This window comes from Saccostrea cucullata, unplaced genomic scaffold (assembly GCF_032062105.1).
Source record: "Saccostrea cucullata isolate Sc308-1 unplaced genomic scaffold, CSIRO_AGI_Scuc_v1 ctg5511, whole genome shotgun sequence".
Classification (NCBI taxonomy): Eukaryota; Metazoa; Mollusca; class Bivalvia; order Ostreida; family Ostreidae; genus Saccostrea; species Saccostrea cuccullata.
Window position 1 is genome coordinate 1,502 of NW_026929680.1, and position 7,965 is coordinate 9,466.

The 7,965-nt window shown below is 33.8% G+C and overlaps 1 pseudogene; it reads left to right on the forward strand.

The window, feature by feature from the left end:
- The first annotated feature begins 520 nt into the window (after positions 1 to 520).
- Positions 521 to 6,080, forward strand: LOC134281771 (putative nuclease HARBI1; annotated as a pseudogene).
- Positions 6,081 to 7,965: the final 1,885 nt, after the last annotated feature.

Sequence of the window (7,965 nt, forward strand, 5' to 3'; positions counted from 1 at the left end):
AGTATATTGTATAGTTTCCAAAAGTGTGCAAATTATTTGTCAAAAATTTGCCTAAAAATTTGCCTAAAAATTTATATACAAACATCTGACTGCAACGGCCCCTTTGTGGTCCCTCCCCCGCTAACCCACTATTAAAGAAAAATATTGTAATTTTTTTTTTGATTTTTCTTTTTTCATATCTTACAGACTGTGGTTTGCCCAGTGTAGATGGAGCTGATATAAATAGCTCAGACAGGTGGGACGGTATTGGGATACTACGAAGAATGCATATTAAGTGTTATAAGGAGTTTTATCAAACCGGGTCGGGAACAATGACGTGTGGTTCAAAAGGGAAATGGATAACGGATCTAAGATGCGGTACTTCATTATTCATTTTAAATGTCAATGAAAAGTAACGTCAAAAGCTGCATTTCTTAACAAGAGATCGTTGTATATGAAAAAAGAAAACTATCAAACTATGGAATATTCGGCCGTCCTCGTTTTATACCCAGTCTAAAGATTTATTTAGTTTCCTGTAGCCAGTTTTACTAAAGGTCGTAAGTCAAAACGTAGACGTAAGCGTAGACGTAGCCGTAACTTACGCCGATTTTGCGTTTTACTAAAGATCGTATCTTACGATTTGACGTAGATTTACGTGAAAATCTACGGGTGCCCTATAGCAACCGTAGGAACACACGTAGCATAATTAAAATGGCGTCAGTCTTATTTCTTCGACGAGCACTTCGGAGAGAACGTGTGTTTCGCGACAGAAGTCAACCTCTAGACGTGTTGGACGATGTCGACCTCATTTCTAGATACAGATTTCCTCGGAGAGTTCTACTGGAATTGATTGACGGTGGTGACGCCAACTTAGGACCCGTAACTAATAGATCCCACTCAATTCCTACAAAGCTGCAGGTACTTCCATCACTAATATAAACAATATGGAAGTTGATGAAATATTGTCTCCCTTTGAAGAGTTCCCTAATAAGAAAAAAATGTGCACCCGTTCATGAAATCATTCGTACTTTCGGAGAGAAAGTTCGACAGTACCTGTACATGTATAAAATTTTCTAAACACGGCATTATAACAATTTAAAAACAAAATGAAATTAAGAACCAAACAATAGTATAATTCTAAAATTAGGAATGAAAGAATAAAAAAAATCACACACTTGTAGATGTTAAAAGGGAAGTGAGTTTTTTTTTTTTTTTTGGGGGGGGGGGGGGGCTTCTTTAAACTAAATGGGTGAAATATGAAATACAAAGATTTCCTTTCACTCAGAAAAAATAATTGTTTTTTTAATGTAGTTTAAAATGATTTTTAAGCGGTTAGCTTCGCTAACCGCTTTATGGCATGTGTCCGATTTTTATCGACACCGGAAACTTCCATAAGGCGCTACCTATCGACAACAGAAACTTCAACAAAGCCTCTACCTAGTACCTATGATTTGTTTCTAACACATATAACATATGTTAAATAAAATCAAGACTATCAAAACAACATAATCTTTCGGTTTTTAATTTTTTTTCTGATTTTGTTTGTCAATGAAATAAATTTATAATTGTTGCATTAAAAAAAGTTTATGTATAGGAGCATTTGGTGTCGAGATTAAATTTCCGTGACATCAGCTGATGGCGATCGGGCCCCAAAATTGGAAATTCGAAGTCAGCATGAAGTTTAGCTGATAACATCATCAACGCGTTAGATTTAAACTTTAGGAAGAAATGTATAGCGAGAAATATCATATTTGAACCCAATGCTACACGAAAACCAGTAGGCATTTCCGATTTATGTGTTAGATTGAAGCCTGAATCGAACAGGTGGTAAAAATGGCGTTGGACACCTTGTGTATTTATATATAGAGGGGGTAGAATGTTTCGATATTTGGCTAATTTAGAGACTTACTGATAAAAATTCAGGTGCCTGTGATTAATTATTAGGCACCCCTCATGAACAATAAATATTTGACCGAATTATGCTACAGGGCACAGGGAGGACGGGTTAATTACTGGCTAAAGGGGTTGAAGGTTATTACCGACTGCAAAACATCGGAGAATCTCTCGATCGAGTTTCATTTTCCAAAATATTAAGGCATCCCTTTAATTAACTGAAGTAATACTAGTTCACGAAGAGAGCCTTTATATAAAAATACTGAATACATCTGTAAGTTGTACAGTTATGGATTACTTCCATAATGAAACATTTGTTTTCTTCTCCTTTTTTCTCAATTGAAATTATTTAAAAGATGATAAAAGCTTTGTTTCCAGGGATAAATTCTGTACTCAGTCTAATTATTACAAACGATTTTAAAAGATTACATTTTTATTTAAAAAAAAATAATGGGAGCCTGAAAATACTAAAATTAATTTTAAAAAATTGGAGAAAAAAATTTAATCGGCATTCGATCCTTTTCTAAAAATCAGCCGATATAAAATATGCACAGAAAAAAGAGGCATGTCAAATCTTGACGATAAGCACAAATTGAAAATTATATCTAATGAATGATTATTTTTGAAAGTTTTCTAAATTCCTATGCAAGGTATAAGTTGTAAAAATACTTTTTAAATTTGTCCAATTTGTTAATTATCATTTTGAGCCTTTGAGAATAAATAAAAATTAAAATACAGATGCTTACAGACATATTGATAGAAATTCGCATACTTGTTTTTAGTAAAAAAAAAAAAAAAAAAAAAAAAAACAATGTATTGCTTATGCGACATATTGAAGAAAGTAACAATGATACCTAGGTAATTCTTGCAATGGACAATGAAATTGTTTGTTATACACTGACTTTTAATGAACCTTTGAATTTTTAAAGTACTAGTATTGATGGATTAAACAACAACTTTCCTTTTCACACGGTTTTTTTTTTTTTTTTTTTTTTTTTTTTTTTTTAACAATATTTCATGAAAAATATTTGCCAAATACTCAGTATATGTTCGTTTATACATATCGTGCAAGACTCTTTTTTAAATAATTGTCATATACTATTTACTTATTCCAACATTTAATTGTATGAAAATTCAATAATGTACATTTCTTAAAACTTTATTATCTTGTTTACTTGTCTTTCTTCCTGTGAGAGAAATAGTTCATAATATTAATAAACAGATGTACTCGGTATCTGTAACAAAATACAGAATTAACAGTGATCGGTCTCAAAAGAAAAACGGATCCTTGAAAGTTCCGGTGAAGTAAGCATCCCCAATGACAGGTCACACCTGCTGACCCGCAGTGAGCCTACAAAACTGAAGCTCTCTGAAATTAATCAATTTTCTGCTCTTCCATCCGTTTTTCTCGGACTAGCCAGCTAAAGATCTATGTACAGTACTCCAAATCAATTAAAAAAAAATCTAAAGAATTTGAATTATCATTTTATTTTCTTTTTGAGTTGTTTGCTATAGCAGCCTTTACAGTTACCTAATTTCAGAATCAATAGAGCATGAAAGCCAATTAAATTTGCAACATCAACATAATTTTTTTTTTCGTTCTGAGCACTTTTGGATGCACTTTTGGATGCCACCAATGGAGACAATTAGGGAGAAATTTTTGAAATTGAACTTCCTGTCTTTCAAACTGAAAATCTCAGGTTGATATTTTGAAACAAACATTTGTGATACATGTATCAGTCTGGGATGTTATTGGTTACACCATTTAGTTAAGTACTACAAAATTCAGTGTGTCTGCTTCTTCGCTGATGACACTGGAAAGAGATATGCATGCCTACTTTAATATCATCATTCAATGCATTTTTTGTTAATGTACACTGTACATATTCCATGAAAGCATGCTAACCGCTTTTCAGTACTTTCAGTACTTTGATTAAATGATGTATATATTGTTTCTTTTCTTTCTTTCGACACACACAATATTATTAAGAAAGTACAATGAAGCGCATTGAAGTGGTAAAATTTTCCTTTTGGATGGAACGTTCTAAGTCATGTTTTGAACGTCAATTACAACATAAAGACGCCCATATTTTTAGAAACGAGAAAGAAATATTCGTCGTAATGTATTAGGGCACCCGATTCTTCGTCGACAAGCAATATGAGTTACACTGAAATGGAGCTTTAAAAACATTAGAAGAGAGAGTTAGAGACTCTCCGCTTCTGTAAAACACAAATTGCAACGAATATGTACATATTTTTGAACTTATCATGTCTATTGAAGTTACCACAACACATGTTGCGGTCGAACACTTGTTTACTCGGTATTTATTTAGACCGTCAATTTCATTGGCTATTATATTTATGGAAAACCTGTTCTACAGATATTTGAATAAACAAATTGACCGTTTTATTCATTTCTAAAGAAATGGGCGTGTCATAATATGACAATAAACGTTCTAAAGATAGCTCAAAACGTTCCATTCGAACGGAAAATTTTACCACTTCAATGCGCTGCATTGTATTATCATTAGTCACAATATATAATTTCAGTATGTACATTAGAAATGGAAATTTTCTTATTTCAACTTCTATTAATCAACTAAACAAGAGGTCTATGGGCCACATAACTCACCTGTCACATGGCTAAGTAAAAACACATATCAGCTGCGTATTGAATAGTTTACTTGGGGGGGGGGGGGGTTATACTACTTGAGAATGCCCCCATATCAATAAAGCATACATGAAGAACTTTGTCGTTCTTGAAAAGAAAAAAAAAGCAATATGAGATGCATTTTTGTAAGTCTTATATTGCTGTTCAAGTGTGTCGTGATAAATTTGTATGTAACTGAAACCTTTATGATCAATTAGACTATTTTAATGCAGAAAAGATACTTCCATATATACAGTCTAATGTACAATTCTATATAAGAAATCATAATTGTACAGGACGACAATAATGTAATCTTGATTAAATCAAAGCTCATAAATAGTTCTTCCATCGTATGTACATGTATTTCCTTTATGCATACAGAGTATCATTATTTAACCTATAACTCTGTCTCTTGTTTTAAAAAAAAAAAAAAAAAAAAAAAAAAAACAGGTATTGTGCACACTGCGATACCTAGCTAAGGGAGATTTCTTCTCAGAAGTGGGAGATATACATGGAATTTCAAAATCTTCAGTCAGCTTGTTCCTCCCTCGAGTGTGCAGAGCTTTAAATTTGTTCTTGGACAACATCGTCTTTCCAAGTAATGCACAGATATTTACTAGGATGAAGGAGGAATTTTATGGTATCGCAAGATTTCCGAATGCTGTGGGTGCCATAGACGGTACACTCATTCCTATACGTGGAATGAGTGGAGAGGAGGAGCCTATCTTTGTATGCAGGAAGAACTTCCATGCCTTAAATATACAAGGAGTAGTGGATGCAAAGATGAGGTACATTTATTTCAACAAAGGGCTTAATACAGTCAGCATGGACAGAAAGACTCTTTTCAAATTATATTTATGAGCAAAACAGAATGTCAATTTAAAATAATTCAAAACTTTTCAGATAAAGAGCTTGGAAACTACAACTCCCAGTCATTATCCTCTTTGTTTATGTGATATATTAATTATTTGTAGGTTCATTAACATCAACTGTAGGTTCCCAGGAAGCACACATGACGCCTACATTTTTCAGAATTCAAGTGTTCCCGGGATATTAGAGAACTTACCAGGAGGGGAATGGTTACTGGGGGATTCGGGTTATCCTCTTAAGGATAACCTGATGACCCCTTTGGGAACCCTTCAACACCTGCTGAGGAGCGCTATAATGAGGCCCACTGCAGGACGAGGAATGTAGTGGAGCGTTCATTTGGTGTCCTGAAGGCAAGATTCAGGTAAGTTAATCGTTTGCATAAACATGTACATGTATTCTTAAATGTATGATACCTTTAATGTGTACGGGTCAAGTACTCTTACTTAATATAAAGTTTCCATCTTTTTACAGATGTTTACACAGCAGTGGAGGATACCTTCCTTTCAAACCAGCAAAATGCTCCCTAGTAATAGAGACCTGTATGAAATTGCATAACAAGGCAATTGATGCAAAGGTGCCTTTGCGACAAGGTGGTGCTGTAGCAAACCAACAGAATAATGCTGTCTTCCATGGCGCAGTCCCACAGACAGCAAGAGACTTGAGACAACAACTGGCATCACGGCTTTAATTTTGGACAGTGCTGTCTTAAAAAATATAAATATCCAGTAAGACTAATACATATGTGTGATTTTTTTTGTGTTTATCTATATTTTAGGAAAGAATTTAATAGCTACTCTAGTTATATTGGTATAACCTTGGTTGGGGTAGTTTATGTTTTTGACACAAGTCATCATGACATAGGCAACATAGGTTCTATGATATAGCTTTTTTTTTTATCCAATCAAATGATACCTTAATTATGTTCCCCAAACGAAATTGTGTTTCTTATTAAGGTCTTCCGTTTCCAACGGAAGACCTTATTGTTTTCGTTCGGTTTCTTTTTCCCTATTATTATTATTATTCTTCCAACCGATTTTGTGCATGCGATTTCTCAGAAACGGCTCGGTCGATTTACATGAGATTTTCATATGTTATAGATCATCAATTAATCTTGATAGGTTTTTGAGCGTTTTTATGACGTCACTTCCGGTCGAGAGATATGGATAATTTTCTGATTTTAAAATGCAATTTTGTCTGAACTTAGTAGCGAAAACTGCTTAAAATATGAACAGGAAACAAATTTGAGATGATAGTTCATGACTTATGGGGTTGCAGAATCGCCTTTTTGTGCGTCGTCAATACTTCCGATCGATACCGGAAGCGATTTTAAAAAACGTAATTTTTTAACTTTTGTTTTTGAATTGAATAGAGACCCTTTTGCAGAAGCGAAATATGTAACTTGTTTGAAAATCGAAAAAGCCAATCTCGAGATATTTGCATTTGAAAACGCGAAGCGGCGATCCCAATGGCTGAATGGTTAGCGCGTTGGATTGTCACGCGGGCGACCCGGGTTCGATCCCCCGTGTGACCAAAAAATTTTATCATTTTTTCTGCTCAAGTTTTCGATATTTTGTAATTTTAGACCATTTGGAATAATATATTGTAAACTTTTAAGCATATCTTGCGTAAATAGGGTCACACGGGGCCAGAATTTCAAATCTTTGACCCTTTATATCTCGAAAAGGGGGAATATTTTGATAAGAAATATTGAACAAAAGATGGTCAGATTAATGTTCTAAACATTATGCATACTTTGAATTTTTGTAAAACGATCCCATTAAGGACTTTTGGGAGTGGCCTCTAAATATTTCCATTTAGTATATCTCCACAACGAATGGAAATCTCTTAATAAGTGTTGAACAAAAAATCTTCAAAATCACAAGATCTTTCATTTGATATCAAGAAAATGGGGCTGACCCCTCAAATTAGGGGCTCAGAGGGGCCAAAAGTCTTTTATCTATAACTCTCTATTGATCAATATTTTGTTATACAATACTGAAGCAAAAGTATTTATCTTAACGATTTGCAACAATAAATGATACAATTTAGATCAAATGTTACGTAATTAGGGGTCACACGGGGCCAGAATTTCAAATCTTTGACCCTTTATATCTCGAAAAGGGGGAATATTTTGATAAGATATATTGAACAAAAGATGGTCAGAATAATGTTCTAAACATTATGCATACATTGAATTTTTGTAAAACGGTCCCATTAAGGACTTTTGGGAGTGGCCCCTAAATATTTCCATTTAGCATATCTCCACAACGAATAGAAATCTCTTAATAAGTGTTGAACAAAAAATCTTCAAAATCACAAGATCTTTCATTTGATATCAAGAAAATGGGGCTGACCCCTCAAATTAGGGGCTCAGAGGGGCCAAAAGTCTTTTATCTATAACTCTCTAAAGATCAATATTTTGTTACACAATACTGAAGCAAAAGTATTTATCTTAACGATTTGCAACAATATATGATACAATTTAGATCAAATGTTACGTAATTAGGGGTCACAAGGGGCCAGAATGTCAAATCTTTGACGCTTTATATCTCGAAAAGGGGGAATATGTTGAT